Source organism: Canis aureus, chromosome 1 (assembly GCF_053574225.1).
Source record: "Canis aureus isolate CA01 chromosome 1, VMU_Caureus_v.1.0, whole genome shotgun sequence".
NCBI lineage: Eukaryota > Metazoa > Chordata > Mammalia > Carnivora > Canidae > Canis > Canis aureus.
The window spans coordinates 89,424,015-89,441,019 of record NC_135611.1 but is presented as its reverse complement, the minus strand read 5'-3'; the positions used below and the strand labels follow the sequence as shown (position 1 = coordinate 89,441,019).

Genomic DNA, 17,005 nt, shown 5'->3' with positions numbered 1-17,005 from the left:
TAGTTAAGCTTTACTGGGATTTGAGAAAGAGGAGTATTTGTACAACGAATGCTACCTGAAGCAACAGAAGAAAATAAAAATTCTTTCTTTATCCCAGAAATCCATGAACTTACTCTTTTCTAAAACTGGCCTTGATAAACTCCCTGCGATCACTTATGTCAACAGGAGGGTAGAGTGGAAAGGTCTTTGAAAAAGCGAAGAGGCCTAGAGGCGCTTTACAATGTAGAGGGTTAGTTCCCAAAAGCATAATTGACCTAAACGATCTGCCAGGTTTCCCTGCAGGGTGGGGGTGGAAGGGCATTAACCTCTCTTTTTCCCTTTTCTTTACCCTGTGCGTTCCAGTCCATCCATCATTTTCAACTATCCTCCTAAACGTAGCCCCTTCTCCCCCCAGAGGTAGTGGCCCTGAATGAAAATAAAATAAAGGACATTACATTAAGAGACTGTAGAGGTTTTTTTCTAAGAACATTTTCTTCTTTAGGTCTGTGCTACATTTTGTCTTCGATTGTTCTCAAGTGGCCCTGGGGGCATTTCACAGAAATTAGAAGTCAGCTGGTCAGACCATTTGGTTCCAGATCCAACACCTGCCCATCGTGACACTGAGCAAGTCCCGGAGTCCGGTCTCAGCCCCCATCCCTCCTGTGCAAAAGAGGAATACTGGCGCCTCTCTCATAAGCTGACATGGCCATGCATGAGTATTACAACATGTGAACACTTTAGAAAAGGGGGGGAGGGTAGAAAAAGGAAAGAAAACCTCACCTTGGATCCACTATGAACTATTTATCTACTTATGTAACCTGGACTCCGTGGGTTGCACCTGTTTTTTCTAAAAGCATCAAATGAAGGGATGGTGGGCTACAGGACCTCTGTTGTGCTTTAGTGTTGACATTCTCCAGCTCATGGTAAATGACAAAAGAGCTGGAGGTTCTGCTTTTGCTCAAGATTGTGTCACTCCAAGCTGCCAAGTGCACAATGAAGCTATCTAAGAAGTACTTACTTGTTTAGTTAGAAATGTGGTTTTTTGGTTTTGGGGTTTTGTTTCGGAGGGATTTGTTGCCAACTGGTGGGATTTGAAAGTGTTTTCCCTGTGGGAGGCAGATTCGGAAGTCTGGCCTGCTGAGACACTTTTGGAAGCTGAAACTAATTAAAATATTTATTTTAGCCCCCGTAGCTAAGACGCAGCAGGGGAGAAAGTCCAACATTCATTTTTATGAAAGTGTAATTATATTCACTAACCTTTTGTGTACCCTGTTCGGCAACTGCCCCGGGGCCACCCCACCTGCTCAAACACCTGCCCAGTGTGCGAGCATTTGGTAGAACAGTACTTAATGCCTGAGCTAAGGGCATGTGGGCTTCCCCACCGCCACCAAGGACAATAGAGCCTTGTTACACATTTCATCACCTATAGACTCACCTCTGGGGGAAGTATTTTCCTAGTTTCACCTTCAAAGAGACCTATAAAGCTACGCAAAAGAGAAAAAGAGAAGGAGAGAGAAGCTAAAATAGAAGGTAAGGTCCATTTCTGTAGGTGATATCATAGAGATTGAGAAAGACAGGAGACTATGTAAGAGTCCACCACCCACCCTACTTCCTGACCGCTTATGAAACCCTAAGAGAAGTGTAAAGTCACATTATGAGACAAGCTAATGTAAACATGCATGGTTTTTGAGTGGCAAAAACTAAGGGGGTAAAATTAATCATTTTACTTGCACTGAAGACAAGTGTCTCCGGGGATGACACTGGTAGAACTAGGAGTGCACACAAGGTCCACGCATCAGCTAGGTGGTCCACTCGCATTCCCTGTTACTCCTTCCTACTCTTCACCATCACTGTCGCCATGAATACTCTACAAGTGAGGAAACTGAGACCCCTGGAAGATCAGTGACTTGGGAACTAGTTCTTAGCAGTCTGCGAACATAGACTGAGAGATCCCATGGACAACCCCTGAGGTTGGAGCTCCAGCTCCGCTAATGACCAGCAAGCGTGATTTTGGACAAAGCCCTTGTCTCGCTGAACCTCCATTTTGCCTTCTGTAAAAGGGAGGTGATAATGAACTACCCTTCCTGTGAAGATTCAACTAGTTCATACCTGTAAGATACCCGGCACATCACCTGTCATAGGAGGCGTGGTGAATCATGGGGTGTCATCACCATCTGCAATGACCGTGCACAACTGGGGGGCAGCAGAGTCAAGATGCCTTGGGTTGTTGTATTCTCATTCTTTCATTCCTCCAGTTTTCTAAAACCAAGTTCGGAGAAAATCAGAGGTCATAGAGGATGGATAGGGAGAACACGAGAAGTGCAAAGAAACAGTCCTCCTATCTCCGGAACACACCCTACATGGGGCCTTTGACTTCCATCCCAGGCGTTAGAGAAAAATCTGTTTGATGAGCTAAGAAATATTTGTTTTTAACAAAAGAAGAGACTCTGTAAGGCTTCTAGAATTCTCAGCCTTGATGATGAAGAGGAATTACAATGTACATATTTTATTGGTACAGGTGGACTCCCCATTTCCCGCCTCCCCAAGACTTTTCTCACACACATTCACCCTTTCTCTCTCCCTTTTCTACCTTTTGACATCACCTCATTCTTTAAGAGCCAGTCCAAATTCTATCACCTCTCCACGATTTCCAGACCTCCCCTCTCTCTGGATGCCAATACGTTTATTTTTAGTTTAACACTTAATTGATTTTTCTGTTTCATATGAACTAAACTCCCTCAAATAGATTGTGTACTTCCTTTGTCTATTCCATAGGGTTTGATACTAAGTTGAAAAGCCATGAGGCTCTAAATAGAGGCGTGCTTTGTATAAATTCTTGTTGAGAAGTGGACTGGTTTCCGCCTTTGTGAAACACTCACCTGGCAGTGTGGACTGAACTATGAACTTGGCACAGAATTTAAGACTTGGCCCCCATCCTCAAGGAACATTCACCTCTAAAGAGAACAAAGCTCACAGCATCTCATAACTGGAAGACACTGTGTCAAAGGGCTGAGCAGCATGAGTTCTAGTTAATTTCCCTTGCTTTTCTTAACATTCAAATGTACATAATAGTGGTAACTACTTTATAGGATCTTTTTTGGGCTTAAACAAGATAATGCAAGTCAACCTCGGTGCAGAGCTTGGCATATACTAAGAGTTCAAAGTTGGCTATAGGTAGGTTTAGAAATGAGAAAAGTAATAGGCCAAGGTAAAACAATAAACACTCAAGAGGCTTACCTGGACATGTTCCAGGTACAGCTCATGCTGCTGTGTAATTATTTTTAAGGCATTTTGTGCTAAGTATGTACCTCACAGTAGGAATAGACACTTCTGCCCATGCCATTTCTGTGCAGTGGAGCAGAGAGAGGGAAATAATGCTAAAGAATTGGAAGGGAGCTCACTTCTGGGTCTGGGAAGATGCAGATGGGAGGTGCCTCTGTAAGTCATGGCCATTTATTGTGACACATAAAACAACAGAGTCCCAGGTCATGAGCCTGGAAGAATTGCTTGCTGCACATTCCATTATGAGTGCAGGAGTGGCGGAGTTCACTGAGCTACAGTGGAACTGTTCGCTTTTCTTCAACAGAGTCCCCATTAAAAAATAATAAATAAATAAATAAATAAATAAATAAATAAATTTGTTTAGATTCAATTTTATTAATGTACCATATATTATACATTCAGGGGTGGGATTCAGTGGTTTATCAGTTGCATATTATGACATCAGTGCTCATGACATCTGTGTTGTCCTTAATGCCCATCATCCGGGTACCCCAACTCCTACTCCCCACCCCTCCAGCAACCCTTAGTTTCTCCCTAGAGTTAAGAGTCTCTTATGGTTTGCCTCCCTTTCCATTTTTCTCTTATTTTTGCAGAGGCCCTGTTTTAACATAGATAGCATTTCCTTTTTCTAAGGACTGCTTTGAGGACAACAAGCAGGCAGACTTGATGATTTGAGCTGGAATCATCTGGCTTTGGAGGCATCTTGTGGCACAGCTGCCTGGCTCTGGGAGCAGTCGTGTCCAACAGTGGCACACAGGAAGGGGGAAACCAGCTCTTGGGGGGGGGGAATGCCTTTGGTCTCCCCCAAGGGGGGTCTGGGAGTCCTTTGAATCATAATGATTTGGTTTCTGGTGGTTGCTGGTCCTGTTGGAAGCACCTATAACAACAAAATGAAGCTCCCCAGCAACTGCACTTCCCGTGAGGGCACAAATAGCTAAAAGGGGGTTCTGGTTCAGAAGCTCCCGTTCCAAATTTAACCTGTGTTTTTGGTGAACTTGGTGGGGGGTGGGGTGGACACCTGCCTAGAGGGTCTCAGGTGGATCCTATTGATATGCATCCCCACAGCTGGGGAAGTTGCAGTGCTAAGTTGCACTTGGTTGAACTATGGTTTTGGATGTGATCGTGCTCCTCGCCTGAATGAAGATAAAAGAGAACCGCCTACAAGGACAGATTCGGCAGAAGCGTGTTGAAATACACAGGGGAAGCTTGGCAGGCTCACGGCAGAGGGGCTGACAGCTAGGAAGGTGAGAGGGTAGACGCCCAACGAACAAGAACGGTATAGAGAGCTTCCTCCCTCTGTGCCCTGCGATCAGGACCATACCTGCGTGACCTTGGTTCTCCTCCTCCCCCTGGGACGTAGGGACTATGATCTTCCACTCATTTGCAGCTGCCCTAGGTGCTAAGTCAGACACCTGCCCAGAGAGTTACTTGGACCAGAAAGTTCAGAGGCAGGACTTGAATGCAGACCGGTCTGATTTCAGAGTCTGCTCCTTCCACCATACCAGCCCTGTGAGTCCCTAACACTGGCTTCGCTGACACCAACACATATTGCACACCTGCTGTGGGCAGCGCACAGACCCCCGGGCAGGGGGCATGGTAAAATCGAACCAAGTGTGCCTGTAACGTAGCTCTGAAAGTTCTCAAAAAACAATGAGTTCTTTGCGTGGTCACTGATTGGATGAGAATAAGGGCCATCTCCCAAAGGGAACCGTAATCCTTCCTGGGGAGGATACCCTATCTGCTCCCTATCCGGAGTGCCCTGCCCAACAGCCTGTACCTAGAAGGCTCTGGAGAAACATCTCCTGATGCTGCAGGGAGGGGCTGGGTGTCCTAGAATAAAGCAGGGCTTGCGGCTTACGGTCCTGAGCTGGGGTCCCAGCTCCACACCACACTAGCTCAGTGCCCTGGGTAAGACAGCTCACCCTTTGGGGACCCAATTTCTTAGTTTACAGGAAAGGAATAATAAAAAAATGAAAATATAACATATGCCCTGGTCCACTTGACAAGGCTCTGTGCAGATCAAAGTGATTATATAAACACGCTGTAAAAACACTGTAAGAAATGTCTTCATTGAGCTTTATTCCTTGGAAATACTGCAGGAAGCAGGAGGGGATATTACAGAGGATGGAGTGCTTGGGGATGACCCCATAGAGGAGAAGGGCAAATGAAGCCACACAGCCTTCTGGATTCTAGAAGCCTTAAACTGCTGAGTTCTCATTTCAGGGCAGATCATAATTATATGTTTGAAGGCTGGAGGGGTGAAGGATGGGATCCAAAATTCTGTCCAGCTCTGATTCAGGGGCAGTAGCCTTGCCATTGTTTCTCCCTGTAAGATCCGCTGGCTTCCGCACCTCGGGAGTGACATCTCCCCAGGAGCAGGAAAGCCTAGTGGTCAGGACTCAGGGTCCCGATTGGGAGTTCTTCCTACAACAGAGTTCTTCACCAACTCTAAAACCATATCTGAGCAGAAAGAAAAGATAATAGCATCCACCTTAAAAGGTTATTGAAATTATTTATTTTTAAATATTTTATTTATTCATTCATGAGACACAGAGAGAGGCAGAGACACAGGCAGAGGGAGAAGCGGGCTCCGTGCGGGGAGCCAGATGTGGGACTCGATCCCAGGACCCCAGGATCATGACCTGAGCCAAAGGCAGAAGCTCAACCACTGAGCCACCCAAGTGCCCTGTTATTGAAAATATTTAAATGAGGTAATTCCTATAAAGTGTTGAGCCCAGGAGCTGGGAAAGAATTATAGGCTATGAGGAATATTATTATTACATTTACAGTTATGGCTACTACGTATTCCTGATCTTCTTCTATCAACCTCACCCATTTCCATTAAAGTTCAATATCCTAGACAGAGATTTTAAGGCCCTTGGTAAAGGTTAGTGAAATCAATGAACTGAAAGTCACTAAAAAGTTGTAAGGAAAGAATCAGAAGCATCACCTTCCCTGGATCCAGCTTTTCCCCCAATAATCCAAATTAAGAACCCCAATTAAGGCAGAGATAATCTGCTTTACAAGATTATGCCTCAGTGACATTGAAGGAATATTATATTGTGTATCCCTTTGGTTGAGAGTCCCAGAAAGAGCTTTTGGAGGTGGGGTAAGGCAGTCAGTGTCATTTACTATTAATTGCCTTCAATTTCTAGGCTTTCCTAATCCCAAAGTCATGCCCCCCGGCATCCCCCTCACAAAAGGACACTGAATAGTCACAAGTCTTCCTGATTCAGCCTCCAAAAGGAACGTTAACACAAATGTCATTACCTGTCTTCAGGATTTATAGGGTTGGGGGAGGTTTTTCTTTTCGAATGGAGAGGAAGGAGGGAAGAAGAAAAGCTAAAAAGCAAGTCTCAGATTTCCAGAAGTAGTGATGGACACTCCCCACCCTCGAGGCTTCCTTTCTCTCAAGAAAAACAACACTCCTGGTGTTTCCCAGGAGAGCCCGGGGCCTAGCCCCAAGCAGACAGATGGTAGTGATCCCACCCTCCATTTTGCTGGCCAGAGTCACTGGAGGTTAAAGAAGAGGAAGTAAGTGAATTCAAGCGTACATCCTGATAACCTGAAGCCACAGGACCAATGTCACTCAGTCTGTTAAAAATGACCAAAGACTCTTCTCTTGGTAAAAAAAAAATTCAAAAAACCTGAGCAGCCATTTTGTGTCAAGGAGGCTGCCCGAGTCCAATGCACAGAGTTCCTGATGTGTCTTGGTTGCTTGTGGCATTGCCTTGACACCAGCAGACCTCTCTGGAAGAGAGCACTGGGCAGAAGGAAGGCAAGTGCTTTGTGTGTGAAGCAGAAGGAGACATTGCCTTTCAGACCCAGCAGATATTTGCCCTCAGGCGACTCAGCAGAAGCCTGGAAATCCCAGAGCAGCAGCTTGGCAGTCCCGCGTGCTACACATTCGCCTGAGCATTTTTATGCTCGTATCAACACTTGTCCTTCTGTTTGTGTAGATTAACTTTAAATAAACTTGTTCTCTTTTTGGGTGGCATTTCTTGTTTCATTTCTCTTGATTTCTCTCCCCCTTACATTTCATAATCATTCCCATTCCCTCTGTGACACTTTGGGAGCAGAAAACCTTTCCCTAGGGGATGATGTCATGATCACCTTCTGGCCACAAAGGCAGGAGTTCATCTTAAGTGGGAGGACACCCGCCTGCCTGCTCAGACTGGCTCTGAGCTGATGTGTCAGTCAGCACCTTCTCTGGGGAGGCTTGGAGCCCAGTGTGGCAGTTAGGACCACATGGGGGGGCAGGTGACACCTTGAATCCTGTCCTTACCAGCGAGCATTTCATCTCTTAACCCCTGGAAACCTCAGCTTCCTGGTCTCTGAAGTTGGGATGACGGTAGCATCCACCTCGCAGGGATGTTCTAAGGATTACAAGATATTATAAAGTTTCAATAAACCCTAAGTCCAAGTGTGGTAGTTTATTGAGGCCTCGTTTACCTAAACACCTGACCCAGAAGATTGAAGTAGATGTGCTTAACATAGTATGACATCTTTTTTTTAAAGAATTTTTTTATTATTTATTTATTCATGAGAGATAGAGAGAGGCAGAGGGAGAAGCAGGCTCCATGCAGGGAGCCCGATGTGGGACTCGATCCCAGGACTCCAGGATCACGCCTTGAGCCAAAGGCAGGTACTAAACTGCTGAGCCACCTGGGAATCCCCTCTTATGACATCTTTAACGTGATCTGCACTTTTCCTAAAAATTATAATGCTTTCATGACTTCCCGTCCTGCAAGGTGATCTACCTTGAGGTGGATGAGGACAAGATGTAGTCCATCCTGAGCTGCAGCACCCTACTTTCTCACCCAAATCCCTATCCATCTTCCACTTTTTACCACACCTTCTCTTCAACCTCATTAGGATCACCACATGACCTCTACTTTGGATCCCATACTCTCCCACCTTCCTTGGGAAGAAACCTTAGATATATCAATGATCCCTTCTCTGCTCTCAACTAGGTCCTTCCAATCCAGTATCTGACCCCCTCTCAGTGCCTCCATGTTAGAAAGTAACCTCCCTTGGCCACGTCCCCACTCTGGTCCCTACTCCACTTTCCCCCTCCTTTCAGAATCAGCCTTTTAACAAATTATGCATTCATTGCTGCCATTTTTCAGACCCAATTCACTCCTCTGTGCATTATAATCTGATTTCCAGCCCAATCTTCCAGGAGTCCTCAAACCACTCACGCTCTCCATGTTGTAAATCCAAAAGACGTTTTCAGTTTCATCTCATTGACATCTCACCAGCATTGGATGTGGCGGCCTCTCTTTTTGGACTTCCTTGGCTCTGGGATCTCGCATCTTGGTTTCCCTCTCACCTCTCTGACTGCTCCTATTTTGTCTGTTTCCAGATCATTCTCCTCCCCCTTTCATTAACTGTGGAATTTTCTTCTGAAATTATTATCAGTTATGGTTTCAATTATCCTCTCCATGTCAGTGGAAACCCACTTATATGTCCCATAACAGACTGCTCCTCTGTCATCCAGACCTACATGCCCAACTACCTATTACATCTCCATTTGGAAGGCATTCCTCACAAAAATGTCTAAGACCAAGTTCATGATCTTTCCCAGCAATCTGCTCCTCTTCCTTTATATGCTGCTCAAGGAATGGTACCATAATCCATCCTGTGTGTATCATCCCCTATGTCTTCCTCTCCCTCATTCACCATAGCTAATTTATCACCAAGACCTACTTTCTCTTCCATTTCAGAAATATCTCTCAAAACAATCCCATTCCTATGCTGCCATCATGATATGTTTTCCTGGACTTCTTCCCCATTTGTTCTGCTAACCCAGCCCAGTTCCTTTTGCCACTGCAGCCAATCATGTCATGTTCTTTGAGAAAATGTGTCAATGACTTCCTATTGATCCCAAGAAAGTAACCAAAATCCTGATATAGTATGGCAAAGACTACTTTTCCATAGTATCCATTTCCCCCCCCCTTTACAAAGATCTGATAATGTTGGGATGGCATTGTATCTTTCTCTCACACACACACAAGATACTTTTAACCTCCTATAGAAAGAGGAATATAACCTATAAGATGTAAACAGAAGCTGTTAAATGGAGTGGCTAGGAAAGTCCTTTAAAAGGACTTGTAAATCTTCATGCCTGAAATGTGGATATGATGGCTTAAGCTCCAGCAACCATTTTGAGACCTTGAGGATAGATGCTAGAATTAGGAATGGTAAGGTGAAGGAAGCTTGTGTCCTGGTGACTTTGTAGAGCCACCATACCATGTAAGACTTGATGGTCTACTTCTGGGCTTCTATGTGAGAGAACAAAATCCTCAGTGGATTAAACTCACTATTGCTGGATTTCTGGCTCTAGCAGTTGAACTCAGTCTCCTTGTTAGCCACAGGCTTTACAACATCCTGTGTGGCTGGTGTTTACCTTATCAGCTTCCTTCGCCCCACTCTTACTTACCCTTATGTTCTTCAATACACACTGGCCTGAGTTCAGTTCTTCATATACATCAGGTCAGGGCTTTCCTGACCAGGGCCTTTCTATACTTTCCCCTCTGTCCATAGGACTTTCCTTCATGACCCTTTGTCCTCCCACCTAATTTATGTCTAATCATCCTTCAGGTCGCAGTTGGTGCAGAACTTTCTTAGGAGAGTCCTCCCTAAAACTCTTTTCCTCTTCACTCCCTCATTCTATCAATCTAGGATAGATTCTGTGTTAGGTGCTGTCACAGAACTATATTTTGCTTCAGAATACTATTCTTAGCTTTAGTAATTAGTCATTCACTTATGTAATTATTTGATAAATATTTCCCGTTAGATTTGAACTTCATGAAAGCAAGGGCTAAGTCTGTTTTTGTCTGACATTTTATTTCCAGCTTCTGGCACAGTCCTTGGGTGTGTGTGCATGCGTGTATGTGTGTGTGTGTGTGTGTGTGTGTGTGCGCGTATGTATTTGGCACCTAATAAATACTGTGAAATGAAGAAATCAATGAAGATCTCTAGTCCATTTTTCATAATCTGTATCAGGACTCCTAATTCTCTTTTGCCTTAACCAGTTTCTTGCTAAAATTTTCAATCACCTTGCACTAACACTTTCATAGTGTTTCATGGCTTCAGAATACCTTCATACAAATCATCTCATTTTCAGTCTCTCCAACAGCCCTGTAAGATACTTAGTAGCAGATCTTTTCCTATCAAGCCTTTCAATGTAAAATCAGTTATTACTGATCTGTTTAAAGGGTCACCCAAGTTTGTGACCTCATTCCCTCTCATTTAAATCTGGAACCTCAGCAATAAATTGCAATTTTGAGAATTTTTCTACTGGTCTAGGGTCATCCATGTATATACTCAAACTGAAAAAAGACGAGTTAGGCAATAAACTCTTCACAACATACCCCCTCTCCCTGCCTCCCATCCAAATATGGCTTTCTTGTCCAATTCAATTCCCTTGACCTCAGATCCCAGGTGATGCTGATGCTGGTGCTTCAGGTATGCTTTGAGAACCACTGTTATAGAGGCTCCTCAAGGAAAGAGGATGCATTTCTCTAAAGGAATCTGGCAGTGGATGATTTGCTGCTCTGCATATTATAGCAGCCTGCAGAACATGTCAAGTTAGGTATAATTTCTAGCTCACCAAGAACAAAACAGTAGTGTCATGACAATCCTGAGAACCACTGAGCTGTTGCATATCACCCTATGGGTAATGAGGAAGAGACACCATCAACCTGCACTGGGAAAGCCCTAGTGGGTGGGTAGCTTGCCCAGTTTCCTGAACCTACCCTTCTCCCAAGACTGTGGTCCTTAGATTACTGCAGTAACTCTGCATGCTAATGGGCAGCCTGCACTTCAGCTTCTATTTCAGCAACTCTGTGAGCCCAGGCCACTTAACAAGTACTGGTCCTTGAAATACAAATGGCAAGAAGCAAGCAGGATGGCATCTTAGATTGTAACTCTACTGGTGGTCATAAATTGGAACTGTTTCCTCTGCGATCCTAGCCATCTGCCATAAAACCCCTGAAAACCTTGGCAATCCTAATATCTGCACATTTTACAGTTTCTTCAATCAACATGCTCACCTTGTTTCACATTTTCATCCTCCATTTCCTTCCTAACATAGTCTGGGGGAAATTGGTTTGTTCCAATTTCCAAAGTATGGTTGTGTCTACTTTTATAACTGATTTTGAAAACTGATTTTGGATATAAGGTCCAGGACCAAAATGAAGTCTACTTCATTTCAACTATTTCTTTCATCCATCCAACAAATCTTTATTAAGTTCCAGGCTATGGGATATACCAGGATAGGCAATAGACACACCAAGAAAGATAAATATCTCCAGCACCCTTAAGGAACTTCTCTAAAAGGTCCATTTCCCACCTGGAAGATGAAGGTAATAATAACCCTTATCTTATGCAGTTGTTAGTAGTTAAATTAAGTAATACATATTTTTACTAGAGTGCCAGTATACCATAAACACTCGGTACAAGCTGGTTGTTACCAAACTAGGTAGGAAGATAATAATACCAATGTTTCAACTGATAGGCAAAACTATCATGGCTTTATCACAATTTGAATTTAAAAGTACCTAAAGAGGAAAGTATAAAATTTTGTTACATCTCCCATTACCAACATTATCATTCTAGCATTTAGTTATGTGATTACCCCAGGCTTTGTTTAAGGTGTACTGTAGATCACCCCTATAAAGCAGTATAAGTTGTGTCTTTACGACATTACTATCTGCTACATGTAGGATTATTACCACCATCAAGTAATAATAACCACTAACACTTTGAGTGCTTACCATGTACCAGGCATTATTCATAAATGCTTTGCAACTATGACCTCATTTAACCTCAAGACTACATTAGGAAATAGATACTAGTTTCATCAGATAAGGAAACAGATACCCAGAGAGTTTAAGTAGCACACGAAACTTCACATGGTTCTTACTATAAACATGTATAGCACTTTTCAGCCCTGTTCACACATGTGTGTCAGAAGAAAAAGATAAAGTGTGTACATGTTCCAGATCTTACAATGAAGAGGATTCTGGTTCTATCTGCTTCATTTCTTCTTTCAACCACTGAGGTAGTTCTCAACTGGCCAGGTGGTCCAATATGTTAGACTTCTGTGCTGCAAAATGGGTAAGATGGATGGAGGGAGAAAGGGACTTGCATTAGGGTGTGAGAGTAGTCCAAGGAGCATTGAGGAAAGAGGCGTGGGTGTTGCTGCAGTATATGTCGAAAGTGGGTGCGAGATAAAAGAGGAATTTTGAGAGCTATGCATTCTAATGTGTTCTCAAAAGACAAGTAAATATCTTGAGTTATTTTTTGAATGGCTTTTTTGGATGCCAGTCTGGGCTTCCTTAATTGAGAGAATGCTTTGAAACTAGATGACATGGATGAACAACTTGTAAATAGGATGGGGGTATATTTCAAATGTGATTGTTTGCAATATCATATAATTGGTGACAACAAATTTTGAAACACTTTGTTCTGGGATACTGTTTCTTACCTTTCTTAAGGGTCAGAACACATAGAAATAACACTGCCCTTTGCAGAATGCCATGAAATATTGATAGGTCTAATTTTCTCATAGAATAACTTTAGCAAAGTTATCAGGTGAGCTGAAAATAGATTAATGGAATTTGAGAGCTGGAAAGGGCCTTAAAAAGATGGAAACACTCAGGTTCATAGGAAAGTTTACTTCCAGCAATGAAGACTTGATTACATAAATTCTTTGCAAGTCTCTGCATCTTCATTGATAAGAGCATTTACAATATCTTTAAGAAATTAAGCTTATGGGGTGTTCAGCTACTCTAAATCTCCTACTAATTCATCCATTTTTATTTTATTCATTGTTATTTATTTTATTTTTTAAAGATTTTATTTATTTATTCATGAGAGACACAGAGACAGAGAGAGAGGCAGAGACACAGGCAGAGGGAGAAGCAGGCTCCATGCAGGGAGCCCGATGTGGGACTCGATCCTGGGTCTCCAGGATCACACACTGGGCTGAAGGCAGGTGCTAAACCGCTGAGCCACCTGGGCTGCCCTCATCCATTTTTAAGTAATAGCCAAAAAGTAATTCTGGGTACACAAAAATTAGAAATCCACTGTGGGGAAATTTTTTTTGATTGAGAAAATTGATCATCATTACCTAAAGAGGTTTCTCAAAATTAGAGGTCCATTATCATATATTGGTGGTAGAATATTTTGGTTCTGGCCACTGAGAACTAGTGTTCTCTGGGAATAACATATGAGAACCACCGAACTAGGAACAAAGGTGGTTACAAAGATGTCATTTTGGGACCTGTGTCTGTTGAAGTCGGGTACTGATGTACCATTAATCATATAAATGTTTTGAGAACCACCATTTTCATCAAGAATCCCTGTAATTATTTTCTCCAGAGGAATCATAATGTTTAATGATGTTATCAACCATCCATCAGAATATCTGATCCACATGACACACCAGTATTTTTCCAGTCAGAGGCTGAGTGTTTTTTGTTTTTTTTTTTTATAAACTTTTATTTATTTATGATAGTCTCACAGAGAGAGAGAGAGAGAGAGAGAGGCAGAGACACAGGCAGAGGGAGAAGCAGGCTCCATGCACCGGGAGCCCGACGTGGGATTAGATCCCGGGTCTCCAGGATCGCGCCCTGGGCCAAAGGCAGGCGCCAAACCGCTGCGCCACCCAGGGATCCCGAGGCTGAGTGTTTTGACTAGCTTGTGAATTTAGACATTTACAAGAGTAGGGATTCAGATGAGGTTACTGGAAAAAGTAGAATTAGACTGTGGATTTCTATGCCTGGCATTTTCCCAAGTGATGTAGACAGAAAACTCTTTTAATACAGAACACATAGAAATTTTAGTTAAACTATAAAAACATTCTCTTAACTGGATAGTTCTCACACACACACATAAAAAAGTAGTAAGTAAATTTTTAAAAATCAAGGAAATTATCAGTGGCCAAAAGTAAACAGGAAATTGACAACCAGAGGGATAAGGAAATTGATACTGGGAGCTTGGGGAAGAAGGGTTTCAGTTACTTAGGGTCTTGTTTTTTAATGGCTTTGTGTCCCTGCAAAGTGAAGAATTGAAAATGAAATTTCTGCATAAAGCCAAGATCTCTAAAGAGCTTTAACCTTGCCTGGTAGCATAAGGCAACAACCAGGAAACTTCTTGGTTTCAGTCTAGGTCCCAGTGGGGGAGAAAAAAAATCACACCTAAAAATTTATAATCACAAGGATGTCCTCATATGGTTAGGCATGAGTTAGAATTTCAAATTCATATGACCTACATGACTTAGGAAGCCTTCAGCTGAAAAATAAAAATCAAAGTGGTTTCTGGTGAGTCATATACCTCTCTAGTGACTGGTAAATGTACATTCACACCCTCTTTAGGGGGACACATAGCAAGAGGAGACTCCCAGGGTTTTAGATAATGGAATTCTCTGTTAGTGCCTCTCAGTTTCTAAAAAAATTAAAACTTGAAAGAAAAAAAATATATGAAAAGAAAAACTATGAAAATGAATAAGCTGAACTGAAAAATTGACAAAAAAGAATTTCTAAAAATGTAAATGTAGTCAATAAAATTTTTTTAAAACTTAAGGGAACAATACAAGTCAAATGCAGATAAAAAGAACATGAACAAATTGGAATACAGATCAGAATAAATTATTTAGAAAAGAGTATAGAGAAAGAAATTAAAAGTATGAAACTTGGGGGTAAGAATAGCATTTAAAGAGTGAGAAAGTCTAACATGCATGTCATTGGTGCTTCAGAAGGACAAAATAGGAAGGTCGTATTCAAAGCAGGACCCTGGGACACACCACAGTGTAACTGTAAAATACCAAAGGCAAAAATAAAGAAACCAGAAATACATTGTTGACCAAAAGTGCCAAGAAACAATGATGAAATTCCATCAAGCAACTAGCATCTTTTTGTTTTGTTTTTTTTTTAATGCAAAAATATCACTTTGCACCAAAATAAATCATGATTCTTTGTAGACTTAGCTAACTCCAGATCTCTCCAGGAAATATTCACAACGAACCTGGAATAACTTTCATAGAGACCAGAGAATATTATCATGTCAGTATGACTTCAGTGCCAACCTGAATATTTTTCCATTGTCCAAGAAAGGACAATTTGAGCAAGAATAAGGCTATTAATTAAAATTATTATAGTTAAAATAAGTCAAACTTGTTAAAATCTGTGATTTCATACTAATACTGCAAAATACCTCAGTGATCACCCTGGGTGCCAGGGTAAGATGATAGGCATATGTATCAACCACATTATTTTGAAAACTGGTGAACAAAAACAAAGAGCCCATCATTTATCCTAACTCTGCTACATGAACTGAAACTCAGGGTAACAAGAAGTATTTAGAGAAGAATGTATAGAGGAGTTTAACTAATAATGAAAAAGAAGTGATAAAATTTCTTTATCATTAGTAAATTTATCAAATGATTAAAAAGTATGTTAACTAATAATTGTCACTTTAAAGACATACTTTGACTATTATCAGTTAACATACTTTAAGGAAATAATGTATTTAGATAATGCTCACCCAAAACTGCTGATTTCACAAAAAGACCGACAACTAGACGTTATATACCTCCTTCTGTAAACACACAACACCAAGGAGGAAGAGTCTTGCGAAACACAAAACAAAATAAAAACACAAATCTAGGCAAGCCTCTAGATTAACTACCAATATACAAGAAATATGAAGGAGAAGGGAAATTCTTGATACCTTCACATTGTCAAAGCACATCCTTGTACAGAATAAACAAGCCAGGTTCTCCAATAAAAAAGTTTCCAGGAAAAAAAAAAAGTTTCCGGTGGGGGGGGGGGGGACAAAAGGAGGAGGGATCTATAGATTAAAAGAAATTTAGAAGACCTATGAACCAATAGCTATAAGTTATTTGATTCCTTATACAAAGTGTCAAAAAACCCCACAACAACAACAAACATATACAGTCAGAAAAATGTGAACACAGGCTGTCTAGTGATATCAAGATCAAGGGATTATTATTAACTTTAGTGTCTTAATTTATCATGGTAAGTTATACACACACACACACACACAGTACTTAAAATAAAATATTTTGTTGTCTTGTTAGTTAAAAACATCAAAGACACTTAGGAAACCCAGAAGGCAGTGGGAATGACATGTATTAATTAAGCAGAGCAACATATAATGACCAGTGAAAGTAACTATTCTCATGTTTAGGAACAGCAATGAGGAGCTGCTTTCTATACTACTTGGGAACATGATTACTGGGGAGAAATCATTATTTAGAACAGATCTCTTAAACTTATCAAAATACACTTTAAGTGGGTTTTATTACAATGATGCTTTTAAAAAATGATAGCCCATATTAAGAAAGTGTCATTCAACTTGACATCCTTTCAAATCATGATCAGGAGAGCTTTGAAGGCATGATCATAAGCCTCTGAAGCTAAATGAATCTTTTGCCATGGGAAAAAAAGAATACGAATTATGTTTTCAAACCTACAGCAAAGTATCCTCTTTTGATCTGTTTCATTTTCAACCTCATATAAAATGCTAACTAAGAAACTAGAATGATTTAAAATATTACATTTGAGATATCATGATGGGGGAAATACCATTTAAAAAGCATTCAAACATGGGTGCCTGGCTGGCTCAGTTGGTAGAGCATGTGACTCTTGATCTCAGAGTTGTGAGTTCAAGCCCCACATTGGGCCTAGAGCTTACTTAAAAAAAATTTGTGCGT

The 17,005-nt window shown here is 41.6% G+C and overlaps 1 protein-coding gene across 8 annotated transcripts in view; it reads right to left on the bottom strand.

The window, feature by feature from the left end:
• Positions 1-17,005, bottom strand: part of LOC144319613 (uncharacterized) — a 103,435-nt gene that overhangs the window by 28,453 nt on the left and 57,977 nt on the right. For 3 of the 8 annotated variants that reach the window (XR_013385394.1, XR_013385390.1, XR_013385397.1), the window contains one exon: positions 2,089-2,238. The exons of the other annotated variants lie outside the window; for them this stretch is intronic. The gene's annotated coding sequence lies outside the window, so the exon portion shown is untranslated. The remainder of the gene's footprint in view (positions 1-2,088; positions 2,239-17,005) is intronic. 8 annotated transcript variants of the gene reach the window in all.